Here is a 12,895-nt window from a genome sequence, read left to right as displayed (position 1 = left end):
GAGAGTCTGGACACAACGTTTGGAAGCAGTTCACGGATCAGCGGGGTTCCGGAGGTGGCACGCAGGGAACGCGCCAAGAGGAGCTGGACCACCGGCGCACAGTGGCCTGGAATTAAGAATTTGGTGACATTTGTCTATAGCTTTTGACCTATATAAGTTATCGAAACGAAATTGGCGTAAAAAAATAGAAAAAAATCGTCCCGTTCTAATGATGTATAACTTAATAATTTTTACATTTATTTATTTATTCTTTTTTCAATTTTTTTAAGTTAACTGTTATAAAAAAAATTAATAGCTGTTTAATTAGTACTTTATTTAATAATCTTTTCAGTGGTTTAAGTCGCATGTTGAGAAAACTTTTCGTTTCCAAGTTATAAGGAAAGTCGAATAGTAGAGGAAAGTAGTGAAAATTGCTTGTTTTTAAATTAAAGAGCAGTCTTGTGCGATAAAATGGCATCTTTTATTAGTAATTAATGTAAATAATCCATTAAAAACATAATGCTGAATGCAGTATGGTAAATTTTCGAGATTCTTTACTTTAAGGGAGGATATCATTAAAGTCCCAAAAAGTCCCACATTCTACCAAATTGAAATATTATCAGCATATCTTCCTCTATGTAATCACGTAAGAATCATTTCCAACTTCGTCCAACTTTTCAAATTATTACAGTTAAAACCGTCAGTGTTACGTCGCGTCGTGTCGCGTTTTACGTATCACGTCCGCATCGTCCCAAATTCGTAAGGAGGTATGGCGTTTCTCCGAAGAAACTGTTTAGACCATAGATACTTGATGTGTTTATGCTATGGTGTAGATAAGCCTTCGAATAAGATTTCGACTTTCTGTCTGCATTCAGTTGCACAGAACCATTCGAGCCTGCATCCGCATAGTAAGACGTTCCAAGCATTTCGTACGCATTTAAAAGTTACTGTTTAGTTTTTGTTTTGTTTTGTTCGTGTTAAGTTTTGTTTTGTTAATTTTTTGTTAATTAAGTGTAAGTTATATTTGTGTTTTACGTGTACATCATATTTCATTATACTTCTATTTGGTAAGTACAAAGCCAATTAAAGATTACAAATTACACATTACGCATCACATGAGTTATTTTGCACATTCAACATTTTCTTCTTTGCTATCCAGATATTATTTATTTAGTGAAAATGGAAACTTTTAGAAAAAATAAAGATTTATATCTTGCTTTAAAAAGTTCCACAAGAGATATGGGTGATTACTTATTTTTGCACACAAAAATATGTGAACATATTTTTACCTCTTCTAAAAACTTGGAAGCATTAAAAATATGTTGCAAAAAATTTTGTTTTAAGTTGGAACAAAAGTGGGTTAAATCCCATTACACGGAAAAACACTTTGTTAAAACAAACAATGCATGGTTACAACCAGATTTTTCGTATCCAAATGCAATTTTAGAGGATATGCCATCAACAAGTACTGCAGCAAATCCGTCAGCCCTTGTATCGGTTCACAAAGGAAGGAAATTATTTTCGCAATGCAGTGCGAGGGAAAAAATTCGAAGAGCTCGGTCTTTGAACAACAATTTTTCGTTAAAGGAGTTATTAAATGCAACGAAAATGAGCTTTAAAAGATGTGGTATGCATCAAAAGGCACGATTACTTAAATATTTGGAGACGACCGAATATAACAAAAGCGTGCAACGTATTTTTAAAGAAGGATGCATACCAAAACAGAAAGTATTTTCTACGGAAAAAGCTTTATCTATATTTGTTATGGCAGAACTGTCAAAATTCCAGTACATAACCATGAGAAACGAAGCATTAAAATGCAGGAATAATCAATGGCCTTCTTACTTCAAATTATTGACAGAGAAAAAGAATTGTTATCCGCCAAAAGATAAAACAGAAATTACGGAAATATATGCGAAAGTGGATTTACAGGGTTTATTGGACCACACAATTTCCAGAATTCTGAAAGGTTTAAATAAATTAATAGAAAACACAAAATTGGTACTTATATGCAAATGGGGTTGTGCTGGAGCATCAGGACAACCGCGTTACAAACAAATAAGACATACAAATTGTGATGCAGATGATGATGCGGTGTTTGTGTCGAGTTTAGTTTCCTTAAGATTAGAAAATAAATTAAATTCTGAAATAGTATGGGAAAATCCAACGCCCTCATCGCCTTGGTTTTGTCGACCAATAAAATTTCAGTTTACAAAGGAAAGTGACGACCTTATTAATGAAGAAATCAACCGCATCAACGAAGAGATTAAATGTTTAGAACCACTAAAGATAAGAAATGTTCAAATAGATTATGCCATGCAATTAACCATGGTTGATAATAAAGTATGTAACGTCATTACGGGCACTTCTTCGGCTATGAGGTGTTACATTTGTAATGCAACACCAATTCAAACGAACAATTTAGAACTAATAAATTCCAAACTATGCACTAGTGCAAATTATTCCTTTGGAATGTCATCACTACACGCCTGGATTAGGTGTCTGGAGTGTATATTACATGTAGCATATAATTTGCCCTTCAAAAAATGGACAGCGAATGCAGATGAGATGAAAGAAATGAAAAATAAAAGGAAAGCAGAAATACAGAAAGAATTTAAAGAAAAAATAGGCTTATATGTTGATTATGTAAAACAAGGATGGGGATCAAGCAATGACGGAAACACAGCACGGCGATTTTTTGGAAACGCGGAACTTGCTTCGGAAATTACTGGAATTGATGTAATGTTAATTAAGAAATTCCATACAATATTACAGGTAATGTTTTCTCCACATTGAATACACGTTATAAAATTTTAGCAGTATATATGCAAAATATAAAAAAATATTTTGAATTGTCATTATGATTATATGCCATCTTCTGTAATGAATATTGCTCCCTGTACCAAATAAATTTTGAAAAATTGTAATTAATTCAACAATTTCGTACTATATTACAGGTAATTTCCTCTACACATCGAATAGATGTTGACAAATTTCGGGTATATACGCAAGATACCGCAAAGCATTTTGTGGCACACTATGGCTGGTATTACATGCCAGCTTCTGTTCACAAAATATTAATGCATGGTGCAGAAATTATAGAACACGGATTACTTCCAATTGGACAACTCTCTGAAGAGGCACAGGAAACACGTCACAAAGATTTTAAAAAATTTAGAAATAGGAATACGAGAAAAATGTCAAGAAAATCAACGAATGAAGATATATTTCACAAACTTCTGTTAACATCCGACCCATATATATCAGCAATCCGAATAAAATCATGTAATAAAAAGAAAAAAATCTAGATCCTGAAGCTGAAGAATTAATATGTAAATAACAGGAAAGATAAATGGTATTCTACAAATGCATGAATTGTCACTAAATTTTTCGACCTGGACCACTTTGTTTTCCCGACTACTTTCCTTATACCTTGGAAACGAAAAGTTTTCTCAACATGCGACTTAAACCACTGAAAAGAGTATTAAATAAAGTACTAATTAAACAGCTATTAATTTTTTTTATAACAGTTAACTTAAAAAAATTGAAAAAAGAATAAATAAATAAATGTAAAAGTTATTAAGTTATACATCATTAGAACGGGACTATTTTTTCCTATTTTTTTACGCAAATTTCGTTTCGATAACTTATATAGGTCCAAAGCTATAGACAAATGTCACCAAATTCTTAATTCCAGACCACTGTGCGGCGGCTGGAAAGCGGGGAGAATGACGCGGCACTGTTGGAGTCCCGGACGCAACGCCTAGGAGAGAGCTGGATTAGGTCTGAGTGGGTTTCGTCGCGGAACATTTCAAGAGGTTTCGAAGCGGAGCTCCCGAGGCGTCGTGGGACAGGAGGCTGCAGAGTTGCAGGGACGACGAGGGACTAGAAGCTGGAACGTTTCGTCGCTGGATATTCGTTGGACGATTCACGACAGGAGGAGCCGCGGGTCGCGTCGAGGGACCTTTCGAAGAGGAAGCGGTTTCGCCGTTGGAAAGCGAGCGAGATCAGGATCCTGGATGCCCATTCCAGAGAAGAATGGGAATGAAGAGGATCCACACACCGCGAGAGTCTCGCTGTACCCACGCCTTGCTCAGGGTTTGTCCGTGGTTTTCCCCTGAGAGAGAAGGCAAATGCCTAGGCGGAAGTCTGAAGAAGCCACGGGGCTGCACGACCACTTCTTCAGACAGGGGTACGAAGATTCTGAGGAGAATCCACTGTGGCCGGGACGTCCGCTCTTCCGGAGGGGGGAGCAGGGTTGCGAGCACCGGGTATAGGTCCGTGCATAGCCTGCTGGTACTCGCAGCTGAAGATAGAAGAAGGTCGGCTCCCTTCAAGAGGACAATCGGGAGCCCGACAGGAAGACTGGTCCTGAAACGAACGTCATTGCGTTCAGACATGTGGGTCGCGCCTTTATAGCCGATATTGTCCTATGAACCAAATATAGTGGTGTCGTATGTGCGTCCGTGTCCTATTATTCTACTCCTTTGCGTCGGGGTGGCCTGCAGTGAAAACGCCCCGGCGCAACAATATCATCGTCTACAAGCCTGGGAAAGCTAATTCCAACGCTGATGCTTTATCTCACAATCCTTCCAAATCTCTCGAGTGTGATCAAACCCCGTTTTCCCAAAGCGCAATCTCCAAAAATCATCACATCAGAACTGACGAAACTGACACGTTTTCTTCCGGACATCAGCGGGAGGATGTCGTAGGGCCCAACGATCTGCCGCCTGTAGATGCTGAGGAAGTCAACGACGAGGACGAAAATTACCCTACAACAAATTCTAAGGATACTGACACAGACCATTACTCTACTGACAGCGACGAGTACCACACAGCAGACGAAGGAGAAGTAGACAATGTAGTAAGGAGAGGATTGCTCTCTGTAGGCATCGGGGATATGGCACACTTGATGGACCTGAAGGACTGCGGTGAAGGGCATCAAGTATCCCCGTGTTTCAGGAAAGGGGATGTGCGCATCATCGAGGACGCGGGTACCAGGGCTCTGCGTGGCCTGTCGGGTAACGGGAAGGTCCTCTGTTGTCACAACACTCCGCTGACTCCGCTGAGGTCGGTAACCCCTGGGGAAACCGTGAGGCGGTTCGGATCATCGGCTCAGTAGTCTGGGGAATGTAGTGTCGCAGTGGCGGATGAGTGTGCGGTTTCCCGGCGTGAGCTTGTGGGGCCGACCTCAGGGCCGTCCACGACTATGTTAACGGTAAAAGAGACGCAATCCTCCGTGAAGCCGACTTGAAAAGAAATCAATCCACATGTCAAAATTTTAACTTCAGCAATTTCGGATTCATCTTCACCCCATCTCCTCAAAATTCCCAGTATTATTTTCTGCAGGGGCTATCTTTACATGCGCAGAGATAATCTCGTGAACTTTCTCTGGAACGATTACCGAGTTACTTCTCAGACAAGTCAAGACTTACTGAATCATAACAAATTCTCTGTCTCCCAAATGGAGCCCTATCAAGTCAACGCAGGAAACGCGATGGTTTTCCCTGGCGGTGCCTACATCACCTTTCATCTATTTCATAAAACCGATCCGACGGAAACACAGAATCTCGACCATCGTATTCCTGTTTTGCGTCTCTCAAGCACCTCATGCAATCACAGAACATTTTAAACTTCGGCATCTCGAAAATTGACAATGAACCTATGAGCTTATTGGTTGGAACACCGTCGAAAATCTTTTGAAACAAATTTTTAATGATTCGCAATATGTCATTGTAATCTGTACCGGGGAAATCACAATTCCTTGTTCCTCTGAGACATCATCCATTATACGGGAGCACCATGAATCTCCAGTGGGTGGTCATCAAGGCATGACTAAAGTATTTAAACGAATAAGGGAAAATTTTTATTGGCCGCGAATGGAGAAGGAAATTATAGATTTTATACGCACCTGCCCCAGTTGCAGACAGTTGCCCAGAGCATTCGAGAAAGTCCAAATGGATATAGTCCAATCCAAAAAAGGAAATCGTTACTTACTCACACTTCAAGACAACCTGACCGAATATTCCGACGCAATACCACTTTCAAATATCTATTCCATATCCATAGCAGTAGTAACTTTGTTAGTAAAATAATGGGTAACGTTTGCAAAATTTCAAAAATTCAAAAGATCACTTCCACAGCTTTTCATCCATAATCTCTAGGATCACTTGAAAGAGCTCACCGCGTTTTTATAGATTACCTTAAGCACTATTGCACCAGAATAACTGGGATGACTGGATTCGATTTGGCCTTTTCTCGTATAATACTTCCGTACATGAGGCCACTGGGTTCACGCGCATGAACTTGTATTCTGTTTTAAAGCCTTGATCCCTTCAAAATTCGCTAATCAGAAAATCCCGAGAACATTCATTAAATATCTAGATGACTTGTTTTTAAAAATTACTACTACTCAGACTACAGCAGCCGAAAATTTGGAAAAGGTGAAACGCAAAAGTAAATTGAACTTTGATAAAAATATGAACCCTCATAAATTCAACGTAGGGCATCATGTCTACCTAGCAAAAGAACCAAAGGTATCCAAGTTCGATTCTGAATGGGAAGGCCCTTATGAAATTACCAAAGTGTTTAATGATTTCACAGCTGAAATGAGAATAGGAGCTGATAAAGTAAAAATAGTTCACATAAACTAACTTAAGCTAGCCTTTATACGAATGGACTCTCAATAATTATTTGGAATTTTGGACGTTTAATTAAGGATAAATTTAAGTTGAATTCTTGTCACCGGAAGCTAAAGTCGTATACCGTCAAAATGTAAATTGCCTGTAACGTGCCAAGTAATCTGCTGGGCCCTTTGACTTATCTTTCTACGGGAAACCGGGTGGACCGAGTAGTCCAGCTACTGTGGGAAGGTGGGAAGAAGGAAACGCAGAAATGATGCTTGGAACGAAGCGATAATCCATGTTGGAGCCTTTATTTAATTTTAACTTTAGAAAAGCTGTTCGCCTAGACAACACCTTTTGTATGAGGGGGGAAGTGTTGCGAGTTGCGATCCTCGCCCTAGCGGCGTTCAGCACAAGCTCTTAAAGCGCGAAGTCCGAACAGAAAAGAGTTAAGGATGAAGATTATTACAGTAGAAATTTGTCTTCGCCTCCTTCCTTATCGCTAGGAAAACAATGTATTGATTAAAAAAGAGGAACGAAGATACGAAGAAGCCTGTTTCTTCGCCTCGCAACTCATCACCGACGTTGTTAGAGCACAGACGTGTTACAATAAAGTCCATCTTTGATCAATCCTAAAATATCTTTGTTTCGTTTCTTAACAGTTCCGGATAATATTCTATAATTGAATCTAGTTTAGATCCATAAGCTTTATTGAGTTCTAAGTTATTCGTTATAAGACGTTTCGTTCAATTAACTTCACACGTTTGGCGAGCAGAGCTCATCAGGGCTCCACGGACACTGGACCACATAGAAATTCCCTCAAATCATCAGAATTCCCAGCCGGCCCCGCAACACAGAATTTATCCAATCAGGAATGGTTTTGATGAAAATGCGGTTGCGCAGTTGATGAAATAGTCAAAAATCCGCTGCGTTCGGGTTGTTTCTCGCAAGATCTTAATGAGACCCGAACTGAACTGAAGACGGGTCAACGGGAGTTGTAAATTCCCGCTACGGTACTTCCGACATTAAGATGAACGCGGTACCCTAAACGACGCGTTACCGTGGTAAGGGTGAATAAATGACACTGTATGTGATGAAAACAATTAACACAGTATATTGAAGTATAAGCAAAGAATAGTTACAACGATTTAGTGAAAGTTGACAAGATAACTGTTAGTCTGTACAGAGGAGACCGTGATTCTACCGAAATCTGATCGTGTCTGACTCTCTGACGGAGTCTCTTCTTCTTCCAAGACAAAATCCTCCCTCCCAGGCTGATTCTTTGGCGGGCCATATAGTTAACGAACTTCTATTGGCCGCGGCATCGCCAAAGTAACGACCCACCCAGCCCCGTAAAGAGGGAAAATTCTGAAAGATGTACTTGTTGATAAAGAATGAATTATGGATAAACAGCCTGACACTAAGACATCGTCCAAAAGGTTAAACAGGATGCCTGGCCAATATCACCGAACCCCGCGACCGCCGGAGTTGACTCACAGAGAGTCATTATGAATCCACGTCACTCGCCACCCACCAACGGTCCCAAGTGTTAGACGGGTACAGGCGACAGACCCACCGTCTTCCAGGCAACCTCATAAATTACGGAATTACATTCCCTCGGGCCATTTCCCGAGCTAATTACGAAAAACCCGGACTTCACGTACGTGGTCCTCGTCCGATTATATTACGGGTAAAACTAGCCTAATAATAATAAAATACAAGTACACTTAATAATAGATGCAACGCGTAACACGGGTCGCTAGTAAATGTCACCTAGCTAGTGTCAATCCATCATAACCTGCCAAGTGTCAAATAACGTCAGTTGTTAAAATTTATAGGACACTGTATTATTATCTCAATTAACAAGGTAAGTCGCCAAAATTCTTTAATAGACTTTTTATGTAGAGCTTATAGAATCCAATTTTTTTAATAGACTTTTTATGTACAGCTTATAGAAACGAAGGGGACACACAGACTTGGAATTTGTCCGGAGAAGGTTCGGCAGAGAAACATCTTCATACGCGCAAGTTTCTCGAAATTTGTCAAATAAGGTAAATCGACAAAATTTTTCATAAGACATAGCATTAAGAATTAAGAAAATTATGGCGGATTGCTTGTAATGTAGAGCAAGTAACATTAGTGAAGAAACTACGCTAAAAACACATCTCCCTTGATACTTTTCAATTTTTTGTGAAAGACATTCGTAATATTTTAAAATCTACAGTAGTTCCTACGATAGTCATTAATTTTATTAGTTCCCATTAACAATATATTTATTTTAATACACCAATAAACATACTAAATTAATTTTATTGATATTTTTAATATTATAATAGCCATGGTGCGTTAAAAATATATTGGATCTCTTCGTTCATTTTCGCCAAATTACCATTCGCATTTAAATTTCCTGCAACAAGACTTTCTATCGTACGCTCTCACCTCCTTTGGACACATTATGTAGTCTCTACCTTTGGCAGGTAAGTATCCATTTCAACAGGCAGTGCCACCCGTGGGGCCAGTAAGACCGCCCCCGGTTTTTGCCATTCCAGAGGGGTTTCTTGCAGTGAAAATCAGTAAATTTGCAAGCGCAATATCTTAAAAACCAGTGGAAATAAAGTACATACATTAAAGCTTATTGAATTTGTCTTGGAACGCACTATCAACTCAGGTCTTCAAAAAAAATAGTTCCATTTGAAAAACCGAACTTGACCATCGTATCTTTTAAAATAATAATCGAAAACAAAATTCGTTCGCGCTAATAAATGGGCCCCCTCGAAACATGCAATTCCCTATTTTTTTTATATTTTTATCGACAATACTTTAAGAGATATCGCGCTGTCTACTCCTTAGTGGGACACCCTGTATAATAAAATTCGATTTTGTATATACATATTTCTTAAAACTCTAAAATAATAAAATCATACATGAAAATGTACATATTGCATTTGCTCATGCAGCAGGCTTTCTCTTTCTCTTCTGTTTCGATTACCTGTAAATATATAAATGTCACATTTTAGTTACCACATTATAGAATCAATAGACGCGGTCGCGTATGGAAGCTAATTCCCCCTTCCCCTCTACCCATAGGCACACTGAGCGACCATGTCTCTATACACGAAAGATAGCGAAATTGACAGGTCGTCGGAGCTATTTTAGCCTTATTATCTTATTTTATGACATAGTCCCGGTGTTTTTACATGATTAAGCGAATCATTTTTTTTTCGAACCTATATGTCGTTTAACTTAATGTATCAAGCTATTTGTCTAAAAGATATAAGATTTATTCTGAATTAATAGTTATTGTTGAATAACGCGCGCATTTATGTTTTCAACGACGCCATCTAATGACGTTATGTTTTTTATCTCTCTGAAACGCCCTTCTGGTTACGACTTGACTGAGTGCAGAAGCACGTGTATTACTTAATAAAGTTTTTCTGATTATTCTAATATCACGTGTATAGTAATATTTGCCCACTTACAACAGTTATAAAAATGATACTTTTAGGATTACGAGGTATGACGTCACGTTTTCCTCCTCCACTTGACGCCAGTAGGTGTCGCCTCGAAAGCATAATTTATAAATGTCACTTGGCTGTCATTCAATCATAATAAACTGCTAGTTGTTAACATTTTTGAAACGTCACGATGGTAAAGAAGATCTCGCGCGATAGCGGCGGGACGTGATCGGTTTGTTTGGTACCTAGAGGGCTCGAAACACAAAACGAAGCGGGTGACTGGAGCTCTATTCTTTTTCGTATCGACAGAGACACATGTCCTGGCATTCGAAAAATCTTCATTATTTTCTTACATGTAAGTGTGCTTCATTATTATTTTAATTAAGCTCTATGCATAATGAAACGAACATATTTTCAATGAATGGCTTATTGTTTCATTATACATGTATACAGATTTATTTACAGTCAAATAATAGTCTGCGCAGATTTTTACTAACCTGTTTCTCTATTCAAATGTGTATCTTTTTAGTATCAAGTCCCCTGGAAGGACATTCTATTCTTCTCAGTAGGAGAAATAAAATTACAAATATTATATTTGGTAAGTGACCTTTACATTTATGAATAATAATACGTATGATATATAATAGTGTTTATTACAAATTTTTTGTTTTTTACAGGTTGGAATATTTCCAATTTAAAGAAAGTACACTCGGTCAGCTGCTGTGCGCTATTCCGAGTAAACTTTATACAGGCTGCATACGCGCCTTATCTTATAACATCATTCGATAGGCTGCAGTGCGCCAAGTCTCGAATATAAAAAGTTTTAATAAAGTTTAAAGGTAGTTAATACATAAAAAAATACCAAAATGTATGTATATGTAGAAAATAAAGATCTGATATCTAGAACACAGGATCTAAATTTTAATGTTCCTCAGAAATATTTAACCGAAGAGGATAAGATAGCTATAAGATGTGAGTCAAACGATGGCCGGCTTGAGGATTCACATATGTCGGTTTATTCTTACTTATTGTACAAAGTCGCTAATTACGAAATTCGACCTACCTATCTTAGACATAACCTTTTAGAAATCAAACCCATTAGGAAAGATTTAGATCACATTCAAATTTTGCATCGTCCACAACATTGTTGGACATGCAGTTACTATGACGGGACAAATATTTACATATACGATACGCTACAGAATTTTGCGGATCCATTACATAAAGAGCAAAAACTGTTTTTAGAAAAATTGTATCCTCATATTATAATTATGGAAAAAACCGTGCTTTTTCCGATGGTTCAACCACAAAAAATACAAGAGATTGTGGAGTCATGGCTATAGCAATTGCCGTTTCATTAGCATTTGGTATTAAACTACAAAATGTTCACTATAATACAACACTTATGCGAAATCACCTCTTGAAATTGTTGGCGGAAGAAATACAGTTCGAACATTTTCCGCAAGATCTTAATGTTAAAACTCCTCAACAAGTTTTGCCGTTACAAGTTGCACGGAAAAAATGTTACGAAAGGTTATGCATAAATATTCGAAATCGAAAAATCAAGGTAGATGTTAGATAGCCATCCAACGGTAATATAATGACTGAGGATAACAAAAAACTGTTTGCTGATGAGAATAAATTTATGAATGATAAAATAGTAACTGATTTGAAACGTTCTTGTAAGCATTTGATTTCGAGAACAAATAACTCTACAGCAATTCCACGAGCGATGAAATTGAGAAAAAGGGAATTATAAGAAAAAGAAGAAAATATCATTCAGATAGGGGAGTGCACAGTGGTCCAGGAGCACCCAAACAGTGGCCAAAATTCAAGATTTCATCAGATATTTAGGAAACTTATTATTTAGGGGGTTTCGAGGTCGCTGATGACTAATCCGACGTTAAAAACCTAAAATACAAAATCGCATATTGAGTACAGTTGCTATAAAATTTAAAAAATAGGATTTTCTAATAGGAACGTCTGTAGTTTACCTACAATATCTGTAGTGTCTAGAGCCTATCACGAGAAGGTTGCAGTGCCATTCTAGGCTCCATAATTACCATTTCTGGTAATTTCGGGCACTTTATTAGAGTGGGTCCCCTTTTCTCTCGCTACTATAAAAGTGAGTATCATTGTTATTAATGACTATCTCAGCTAGACTGTCAGTCGGTTTCAGTCAGTTCTTCTGCCAGTTCCACTTCTTCTAAATACGTAAAAGTATGTAGAAGATCTGTGTGCGTGTCATTATTATCGTTATCGCTATCGCTATCATTATCGACATGAGAAGTAGTATGGCTGCTCACATTTACTTCAGGAGCAGCTGACAAATGGGTTACTTCTTGAGGAATAGATTGGAATTTCTTCTTTCTTAAACGTGAGTTGAGATTGAGACTGGATATTATAATATCTGATGTATCCATTAATCTATAAAATACGTCTGTCAATGTTATTGTATGACTTATTTTTCTACTATGATGTTCTCTGTAATTTTTGTAGTGCTTATTACGAGCTTCACTAGCTTCTTCGCCAAGCATTCCTACAGGTATGATGCTTGCACTTATAATATCTGCCCCATGAATAAGAATTTTATGTAATGTTGCAGGCATAGGAAGCCATGAGTAGTTTGCAACATATAGTTCAGCTGTACGTGAGCATAATCTGTCAAATTCATTGGAATTTATTGGAAGATGCATAGATAAAGCAATTAAAATGGTTTTAAAATTCTGTAGTAGTTGACAATTTAAGCCGAGATATTCAGCAAGAATTGCAGGATTTTCAAAAGCTCTTCGAGCTGTATTGCCGTCGTTGCTATTGCCGGAGCCTCCTGGTTTTGGC

At 38.0% G+C, this 12,895-nt stretch overlaps 1 long non-coding RNA gene across 1 annotated transcript; it reads left to right on the top strand.

Annotated features, from left to right (window-relative positions):
* The first annotated feature begins 10,095 nt into the window (after positions 1–10,095).
* On the top strand, positions 10,096–10,904 carry LOC143367111 (uncharacterized). The gene is made up of 3 exons (XR_013084974.1): positions 10,096–10,412; positions 10,587–10,655; positions 10,735–10,904. It is a non-coding gene; the product is annotated as an uncharacterized LOC143367111 (long non-coding RNA).
* The last annotated feature ends 1,991 nt before the right edge of the window (positions 10,905–12,895 follow it).

The sequence above is a fragment of the Andrena cerasifolii genome, chromosome 3 (genome assembly GCF_050908995.1).
Source record: "Andrena cerasifolii isolate SP2316 chromosome 3, iyAndCera1_principal, whole genome shotgun sequence".
Classification (NCBI taxonomy): domain Eukaryota; kingdom Metazoa; phylum Arthropoda; class Insecta; order Hymenoptera; family Andrenidae; genus Andrena; species Andrena cerasifolii.
The sequence above is the reverse complement of the archived record's forward strand: the minus strand, read 5'-3'. Positions and strand labels throughout refer to the sequence as shown.